The following is a 9,656-nucleotide window of genomic DNA, read 5'->3' as shown; positions in this document are numbered from 1 at the left end:
CCGTTTGAGCCAACTTTGTTGCGAGCTGCTTTACCGAACTTTACCGAAATTTTGGAGCGCGTCAGAAGCATTTCCAGATAGCTTCAGTACAGTGCGTTTCATGGCGGGGTGCGAAGGTTCTTTAGACAAATTAAAATGTAAATGAAATAGATATATTTTCAAAGTAAACCTATCAAAATTATTAATATATTTTATTTTATTTTTATAGTACAAGTAATACTGAAGGAAGGATGATTAAAAAAAAATAAACTGACGATCTTAAGATTTATTATTTTAATCAAACAAATTTATTTGTTTAAATGCCATTTTGTTGTAATTATTATAAGCAATCAAAATGTAGAAGAAAATTTTAAAACCGGCTCTTTTATTAAAAATTAATTAAAAAGGAAATAATAAAAAGCAAGCAGTCGATTTAGTACTTCCATAGTTTCATTCTCCTCGCGGTAAAAAGCCTTTTCTCTTTTGCTTTATATAATATTAAATAAAATAAAAAATATAAATATAATTTCTATACACTTATGAGACGCACTGCTTGGGAACCCTCTAGGGCGTCAGACCGCGCTCTATAGAGGGAGATACATCTGTATCTGTATCTGCATCTCAAACAGACTCGCTGAGTTACGGATTCATGTGGTGGCACAGACATTTGCATGGAGTGCGGTGAGTGAGGATCTCAGGGTCAGGGGCATTCGAAAATGGCGTCAAGTGGATGCGGATGCAATCTGATAGGAACTGTCTTCTGCCTTAAATCTGTCTTCCTTTAAAACGGATTGGCGTGAAGAGTTTTCCGGGAAATGAACTCGAGATGACCTAGAGATATGGCCAAGCTGCCAGTCCTCCGATTTCTATCTGTATTTCCGAGAAGGAGATGCGAGGTGAAAACAGGACAAAAGTGAAATTCAATGGGCGAGTACTAAGAGAGAAAATACCTTTCTGGAAGTAAGGAAAATCCTTGGATTCTGGTTTCCTTGGAAGCACTATTTTATTGTTCGAATCAAAACTATAAAGAAAAACTGGAACTGGCAGGACCTTGATTTTTGCTGACCTTGAAGACCCATATGTGAACGTTTCCCCTTTCGAAAACCAGAAGAAAAACCCGAATCAATCAATTGTAATTGATAGCTGAACTTTTGCACGGGGCGCAACAATCGCCTTAAAGCTCTTTTCGGCACTTGTGTGCGTGCGGGTGCGAGTGTGTGAGTGTGGGTGCCGAGGTGTGTATGTGTGAATATTATTGAAATTATTTAATAACATAAACACGCAAACTTTGGCGACAAATAAAGGGCAGAACAGAAGAGAACAGAACGGAAAAAGCTACAAAAGGCTACAAAAACAACTCCCGAAAACGTGACAAAGCCCGGAACACCTACACACCTACAGCAGCAACACCAACACATATGAATATTTCATATGCCATCCGGAAGGGTGTTGTCATATACATATACGACACTCACACACATATATATGGGTACATATACATATATAAAAACGGGGCCAAAAGCAAACAATTTCACTTAGTTGGGGCTAATAAATGTCAACGATAATGTTGGACATTATTTTTTCTTCTCCTGTTTTCACTGCTCTCCCTCTCTATCTCCCTCTCTCTCTGCTTTCTCTTTGGGACATCCACACACACGTATGCAAAAGGTGTATACTTTGGATTTGCAGGGTATTAAATATTTGGGTATTTTGAAAAAAAATAATTGATAATAATTAAATAAAAAAAGATATATACCTTTAAAATGGTACGTAATTAAATATATATATGTTGTTATTGAAATAAGGCTACTTTTTTTTTTGTAACGTTCCAAAAAATAAATAAATAAAGTTTTTAGGATTATCACTTTTGATTTACAATTCTTTACATCTTTATTGATTCTAAAGTTTTTTAGTTATTGAGTTGTATATATTAAAATAAATAAAAATAAAATACACTATCAACTTATATGGCTATCTGGAGATGAGAAAATGGTTTCAATTACATCCAACTCAATTTACAGGGTATTATGGATCCCGTTCTCCCCCCAGCAGCGCCTTTCGACCTTGTCATAGTTTCGGTTCTTGTTGCGTCCTGTCAACATTTCCGCCTGGCAAATGAATTTCTCTCCAAGATTACTTCCCGCCATTCTCGAGGGTAAAAGCGGGGTTACAGAGGGGTTAAAGGGTGGTTACAGGGGGGTTAAAGGGGGGTAAAAGGGGGGCTGGTCTAATTAAATTAATTACAGTTGTCAGAGGCAGGCGCAGATAACACATATGGAACATGGCGGGTCGCAATAAACTTATGCTGGCACATCGTCAAAATCCAAGGAGTCCTGCAGAAGGATCCATGTGGAGTATCCTCGCCGCCTAGTTTATGACAGACTGGGTTTTGGCTCTTTTTGGCTTAGCCTGGCCGGGGGAAACTCATCAATCTAATCCCCAGTTATTTCCGTGACATTTTCTTTGTCAACGCCGGGATGACGAAGGGGCTGGGAATGGGAATGGGAATGGAAAGGGGAATCCCCAAAGAACATGGCTCTTAAAGTCGCAAAATGGGCTATGGGCTGCCGGAATAGACGACAATTTCATTTACATTTTAGTTTACGTCTTCGTACTGCCTACTACTGTCCGATCCTTTTGCCGGCTTATGTTACCACCTTGTAGGGCCATAAAAAAGATGTCCTTCCTGGCAAAATACCCCTGCTTTCGGGACATTGATTCGAGTTGCCTTGCCAGTTGTTTGGGGGCGTGCTTGGACTTCAAGTCAATCGACTCAATTGTTATGGTTCGTTTTGCCCAGTGGAAGGCAGCTGGCAGCATTTGGGCAGGACTGAGTAAAACATTTACAAAATAAGGAATGTAATAATTTATTGCTAGCTTAGGAATATCATAGTAAAGGTTATATCTATTTACTATCACTTTTTACCTTTTTTGATTTTTAAGGACTTATTATTCTAGTTTAAAATGTATTGCATTTTTAGAATTTATATATTTATTTTTTATAATCATAAAATTATATGCAAAACCGTTAGGTGAAGTAGATTCGATATTTGTACAACTTTTAATAATTCTTCTCAAAAATTCAAAATTAGATTTAATCTTGAACAAATTTTAATTAAAAAAAAACATTTTATCTTGACCAAGTTCTCTTGAATTAAATTAACTATTAAGTAATTCCGGAGGCATTTCTTTTGACTAATTCTTCTTCCAAAGTCTCTGCCCCAAGTGATATATTCCCATTTTGCTGAGCTTTTCGGCACTTTGAAAATCTTTCGAATCACCCAACGGTTGCAATCAATCGAAGTTTGCCGAAAACAAATGAATCGAGGTGGTTAATTAACATGCCTGATTGGAACATGCAAATCGCAATGTGATTGTGATGGGTTCGGGCCAAATTCGAGAGCAAACAAATAATTCGTCTCGATTTGCATCTTCAGCAGTTCGCACTCCATTTCCGGGTAATTTTTATTTTTATTCCGCTTTGGTTTCGATCTGAGACGGGGATTTGTTGGCCTTTTTGTGTTATTCCCTCCTCAGTTTGGCTTTTTTTTTTGTTTTTTTCGCCAACCGCAGCCGCAGTGTTCATTTATTTATCGATATCGATGGGGAAAATGGTCTCTAGGCCGGCACGTGATGGTGTTTCCCTCCGCTTTCCACCAATTCCGTCGCTTTGTTCCTGACCCGACACTAAATTATCGTTTTCAATGCTTTGCTTGAGCTGCCATTTGCTGATTGCCACCGCTCCACAAAAATGGATGGACTCCACATACAGATGTCCCTATAATACAGTACAGTTGTGGCCAAAAAAATATATGTTATAATTCTGATCAGCAATCTATGTTCATTATAATAAAATAGGTCAGTAAGATTAAAATTCTGGTCAAAAAATAAACTTGTTCTGAACAAGTTTCGTTATGATAAAATATATAATAATCCTAAGTCTCCAAAAAAGCTATAAATTTGTTTCCATATGAGAAAAGCAGGTATATATTTAAATTTAATTCTAAAAAATATTTCTTACTTAAAAAAAATATTATTTTTGATGTGGAAATTAATATAAATTAAAATATAACTTTAAACTTAGGACGATTGCTAATTTCTTGAACTCTCTTATACGATATGTTTGGTATTTGGGGTCGTGGCATATAAATTGCCGCTCTTTTAACTTCGGCTCAGATTTGGATTTCAATTCAATTGCATCGAGTGTCGTTAGTGTGCGTGTGTGTTGGTGGCATGTGTTTGTAATCCTGTCGAGGATTAGGCCTAAGCCCTAACGAAGCCCCTCCCCCCTCCCCTGCCACACCCCTCGATGACCATTTGCCGCCAGTCGTTGACTTTTTACTGTCTACATGTGGGCACCTAATTGATGCAATGCATTCGAGCCGCCAGTCCTGACATAACTTTGCTTTTAAGCCCCACTCTCTTCGGCAAAAAGGGGCGAAAAAAATAGGAACCCAGAAAAAGAAAGTGGAGAAAGGCGGAGAGTGGGCTGAAAAAGAATCTGAAAGGACATAGGACTCACCTCAGAAGGGATCCACTTAGGTCTATTAGTTAAGTTCTGAGTGTTCAAGTCATTATGAATTGTAAAAGGCAATTGAAAAAGTGAATTTAGGGAAAATATCACTTATCTTAGCTAAATGTTTAAAAATGTAGGTAACGAATAAATTTGAATAATACTTTTATATTTAAACAAATAGATGTCTCTTTTTTTCTACCATTTAATTTTAAAATATCTGGCCAACGAGCTGTTTTCCTTTTGGTAAGCCCAAACATGCCACATTTTCCCTGATTGCGGGATTCCTGTTGATGGATTCGGCTCTTAAAACCGAATGACATGCATTGGCTGGCCAGCTGGAAATTGTTTAGAGCAGCTGCATCTTTTTTTATATGCCGACGCCGGCACTTAATCTTGATTTATGCATGTGGCCACAACAGCGGACAACGAATCTATTAAGCATACGCCCCATTTGCTCTTGCAAATAAACGCAATAAATGAACGGAATCAGCTGAATTGGCCAAGTGCAACCGCCGAAACTGCAGCTGTTTATGGACTCATCAACCGCAGAATGCACAAGGGAGGTGCTGAGGTCAAGGGTTAAGCCCCAACTGAAAATTCTACGGGCTTACTTTATTCCACCATCCATTATTCCGTTTGCAGTCGGCGAATCAAATGCGGATAGATTTCCTAAATTGTTTTGTAAAGCTAATAATTTGTTTGACCATGGAGAATTTTCCCCATAAATAAGAGAAAGCTTTAACACCTAAATTAAACAATACTTTCCGTCTTTTATATTGGTATCACATGTATGAAAGACTGAATATTTTTGGTAAGGATCAGGGGTACCATCATGATTTTTGCGAAAAATGGAAAAAATAAAAAATTTCCAGGTTGAAATGCCAATCGATTGCGAATTTAATTACGAGCTCAAAAAGGTATGACATTCCGTTCTAGGACCATTATTTCCATTGCTCTGGCCAAAATACTGCTTGTTTTTGGGGGAAAAAATTAGGATCTTGGTTTTTGGTAAAAATGTGATTTTTTTGTTCTAGATATTTTGCTGTAACTTGGTCAAAAATGGTCCCACATCAAAAAGACGCACTGTGTTGAGCAGCTTACGACCTTATAATTAATATCAGTGCACTTTCCGACTGATTTAGAAAAATTAATTTTTGACCAAATTTTCGCAATTTTGATAAGGGGTACCATCATGATTTTTTGCGAAAAATGGAAAAAATAAAAAATTTCCAGGTTGAAATGCCAATCGATTGCGAATTTAATTACGAGCTCAAAAAGGTATGACATTCCGTTCTAGGACCATTATTTCCATTGTTCTGGCCAAAATACTGCCTGTTTTTGGGGGAAAAAATTAGGATCTTGGTTTTTGGTAAAAATGTGATTTTTTTTATCTATGATGGACGTTGATGCACTACGAGCAGTACAAACAAGTGGCCCAACGATACCAAGCACGTGCTTGTTACGCGCGGGACCCTTTATCAATTAGGGCAAAAATGCGAGTTCGCGAGGAAAAGACATGAAACCAAATACTACAAATACTACAACTAAGATTGAAGCAAATGAGATAAAATTTTAGTTTTCAATACGGGGATAGATGTTGAAGTGCAAATTAAATGATAAAGATTGTTATAATTTTTACATAGAACACGAAAAGGCTCATGCAGAGTAAAATTTGATGTACATCGAGGCAAATTAAGAGGGTAATAATTTCGTGTTAGTCTAACGGGAACATTAAAAGTTAAACGGTTTACCAGTTCTACGGAATCAATATCACCTCTTATAAGATTTTGCATAAAAATAGTACCAAGCATTATTCTACGGTTTTCAAGTGTAGGTAAATTAAGCAATAGTAATCTACTCTGGTAGGAAGGTAGCCTTACGTTTTGATCCCAGTTCAAACTACGAAGGGCAAAAAGAAGAAATTTTTTTTGCACCGACTCAATACGGTCGATGTGCACTTGATATTGTGGGCTCCAAACTGAAGAACAATATTCCAAAATAGGACGGACAAGGGAGGTAAATAATAATCTGGTTGTATAAGGGTCATCAAATTCCTTTGACCAACGCTTTATAAACCCAAAAACACTCATAGCTTTATTGACAGTGGCCATTATGTGGCAATCAAATTTAAGTTTTGGGTCGAGAAGAACACCTAAATCGTTAATTGAATATATACGGTCGAGTGGTGTATTTTGAAGAGAATAACTAACAAACGTAGGAGTGCCCCTGTAAAAAGTCATAACGTTGCATTTAAGGCAGTTCAGATTTAAAAGGTTGTACTCACACCATCCCTGAAAACAATCAATATCTGACTGTAAGTTGAAACCGGATCCTACATCTTTATATGATAAACAAAGCTTAACATCGTCAGCGTACATTAGTACACGAGAATGAGCTACGATAGAGGGAAGATCGTTAATAAACAAAGTAAACAGCAAAGGGCCTAAATGACTACCTTGAGGAACTCCAGATGTCACGTTGATCATTTTAGAAACAGCGCTCTTAAATATAACCCTCTGAGTCCTACCATTCAAGTAACTTGAAATCCAAGTTAATAGATTACATGGGAACCCAAGCTGATCTAATTTGAATAAAAGGAGAGAGTGGTTAACAGAGTCAAAGGCCTTACTAAAATCTGTATATATAACGTCAGTCTGCATGTTATTCTTATATCCATTTATTACAATAGATGGTAGTTCAAGAAGGTTGGTGGTGGTCGATCTTCGCTTAACAAAACCATGCTGACACGGTGATATTAGCGAGGAACATAAATGCTGCAAATGAGAAGTAATAATACATTCAAATGCTTTAGGAATTGCCGACAATTTAGAAATGCCTCTATAATTCTGAGCATCCGCCTTCGCACCCTTTTTGTGGAGTGGAATAATGAAAGAGTCCTTCCAGATAGTTGGAAAAACTGATGATGAAATAGACAAATGAAAAAGTTTAAGAATCGGTTTACAAATGGTTGAAGCACAAAACTTAAGCACACTCCCAGGGAGTCCATCAGGACCGGGAGAATACGTTGGCGTTGTTGTTGCTAAATCCTTTAAAAGAGAACTTTCGGTAATTACAGGGGTAAAAATACAATTAGCCCTATTTAAGTGGTTAGGGTAGGTAGGGTTTGACCAAGCAGCCGAACTATAAGTAGTTTGGAAAAACTCGGCAAATAAATCCGCAATTTCAGAATCCGACGATGCCTCTTTTGAGTTTAAACGTACCGATGAAGGCAATGCCGAAGACTTTCGCTTGGCATTAACGAAGTTATAAAACTGCTTCGGATCATTTGAAAACTCGAATTTACATCGATTTAAATACATGGAATAGCAATGACTGTTGAGAACATTAAAAATCTGAACGAGCCACAACATATTTCGCAAAATCAGATGGCTTTCCCGTTTTTTTATACTTTTTATAAGTGTTGGATTTAAGATTTTTAAGTCTTTGAAGCTCATTGTTAAACCAAGGAGGCCTGTTTAGCTTCGGAGGAAGACTGTCAGGTACGCATTCGTCAAAGAAAGTGTTTAAAACGCTATAGAAAAGTTCAATTGCACTGTCAATATCCATGCAATTGTACAAATCAGTCCAATTATATTGAGAAATCATGTAGTTTAGTTTATTATAGTCACATTTACGAAAGCATCTCCTTTTAGTTTGAGGAACTAAAGGAGAAAGGGTATCAGTACAGGGGAGGCCAATTGTCAATTCCAAAGTTGGATGATATTGGTCTTCAGGTACAACAAGTGCGTCAATTCTAGCTACAGTGACTTCATGCGGATCTAAAACAAAGACTAGATCTAATTGTCTATTTAATGAATTTCGTATAAAGCTTACTTGCTGTAACGATAATTCTAAAAGGCCATCCACAAAATCATGGGCGGATAAAGGAGTAGCGACAAGTGAGTCAGTGGGAAGAGACCAAGAGATATTTGGGAGATTAAAGTCACCCAAAACAATCAAAAGGTCTCTGTTAGAAAGAAAGGATAGAACAGATTTAATAGCAGACAGATGGTGCTCATAAATTATTAAATCAGAGCCAGGAGGAATATAAGAGCAGGTTACAAAAATAGATAAGGATTGAATGGAAACTTTGACACTAACAAATTCAATATCGTTAGGGATATGAATGTTAAGCCTCTCCGATGTTAAACTAGAGGTAACGGCAATCAGAACACCACCCCCCCTACGCGGGGAGCGATCGGTCCTGTAGGTGTTAAAGTTCATTGACAAAACTTCAGAGTCAGATATCTCTGGTTTCAGCCAAGTCTCCGTAAAAGCCAAAATATCTTCAGTAAATGCAGAGGAGTCAGCATAAAGCTTTGGTAGCTTCATATTTAGTCCTCTAACATTTTGATAAGCCAAAAATAAACCTGTTAGTTTTTTGGCACAGTGGAAGGCCTATTATTAGGCACAGTGGAAAGCCGATTATTAGGCACAGTGGGAGGCCTGTTATTTGTTCTCGGTTTATTGGGAACAAATTCTTTTATTACCAAATCATCATTAAGCCAAAAGCTTTCAGAAAGTAGTACATTAAACACATCAGGCGGAGCAAATATTTTAAAAGAAGATATCCTACGGGCGTACGAAAATCGAAATTGTTCAACTTCAATGTCCTCGGATGGGAATTTTTCACGTATGAATTCCATAACATCCTCAGATTTGGTATCCGGGGTAAATCTAGAAACAAACAATTGCTTCCTATGTGGAACAACTGAAAGTTTCTTACGCCCCCCAGCAGCAGTCTGAACCTCACTCGGCTGGGACCCAGAAGCGGTTCCTACTGTACCTACGGTCAGCACCGACTTCTGTAGCTCAGGTTGGCATCCAGAAACAGGGTCACCTCCGGAACTGGCTGTTACCATAGGCACAGGTGGCTCGCTTACCCCTGTACCGACCGGAACTGCTGCAGCTACCGAGTTCAATGTTTTGTTATGTTTCACGGTCTTATTAACCGCCCCTGAGCTGGCTTTTTTCCGTTTAGGCGACTCAGTTAATAATAATTTCTTATTATTAAATTGGTCGCAAACTGAGTTGAACCCGTCATTGAGCTGTGTGAAAACTCGTGAAAGGTTTAATAGTCCGTCTCGAGTCTGCCTCATAAAGCTGCTCATTTCGACTGTCATTTCCTTGCAGGACTCACATGCCCACATGAGACCGGTAC

This window comes from Drosophila takahashii, chromosome X, assembly GCF_030179915.1.
Source record: "Drosophila takahashii strain IR98-3 E-12201 chromosome X, DtakHiC1v2, whole genome shotgun sequence".
Classification (NCBI taxonomy): domain Eukaryota; kingdom Metazoa; phylum Arthropoda; class Insecta; order Diptera; family Drosophilidae; genus Drosophila; species Drosophila takahashii.
This window is presented reverse-complemented; position numbering follows the sequence as displayed.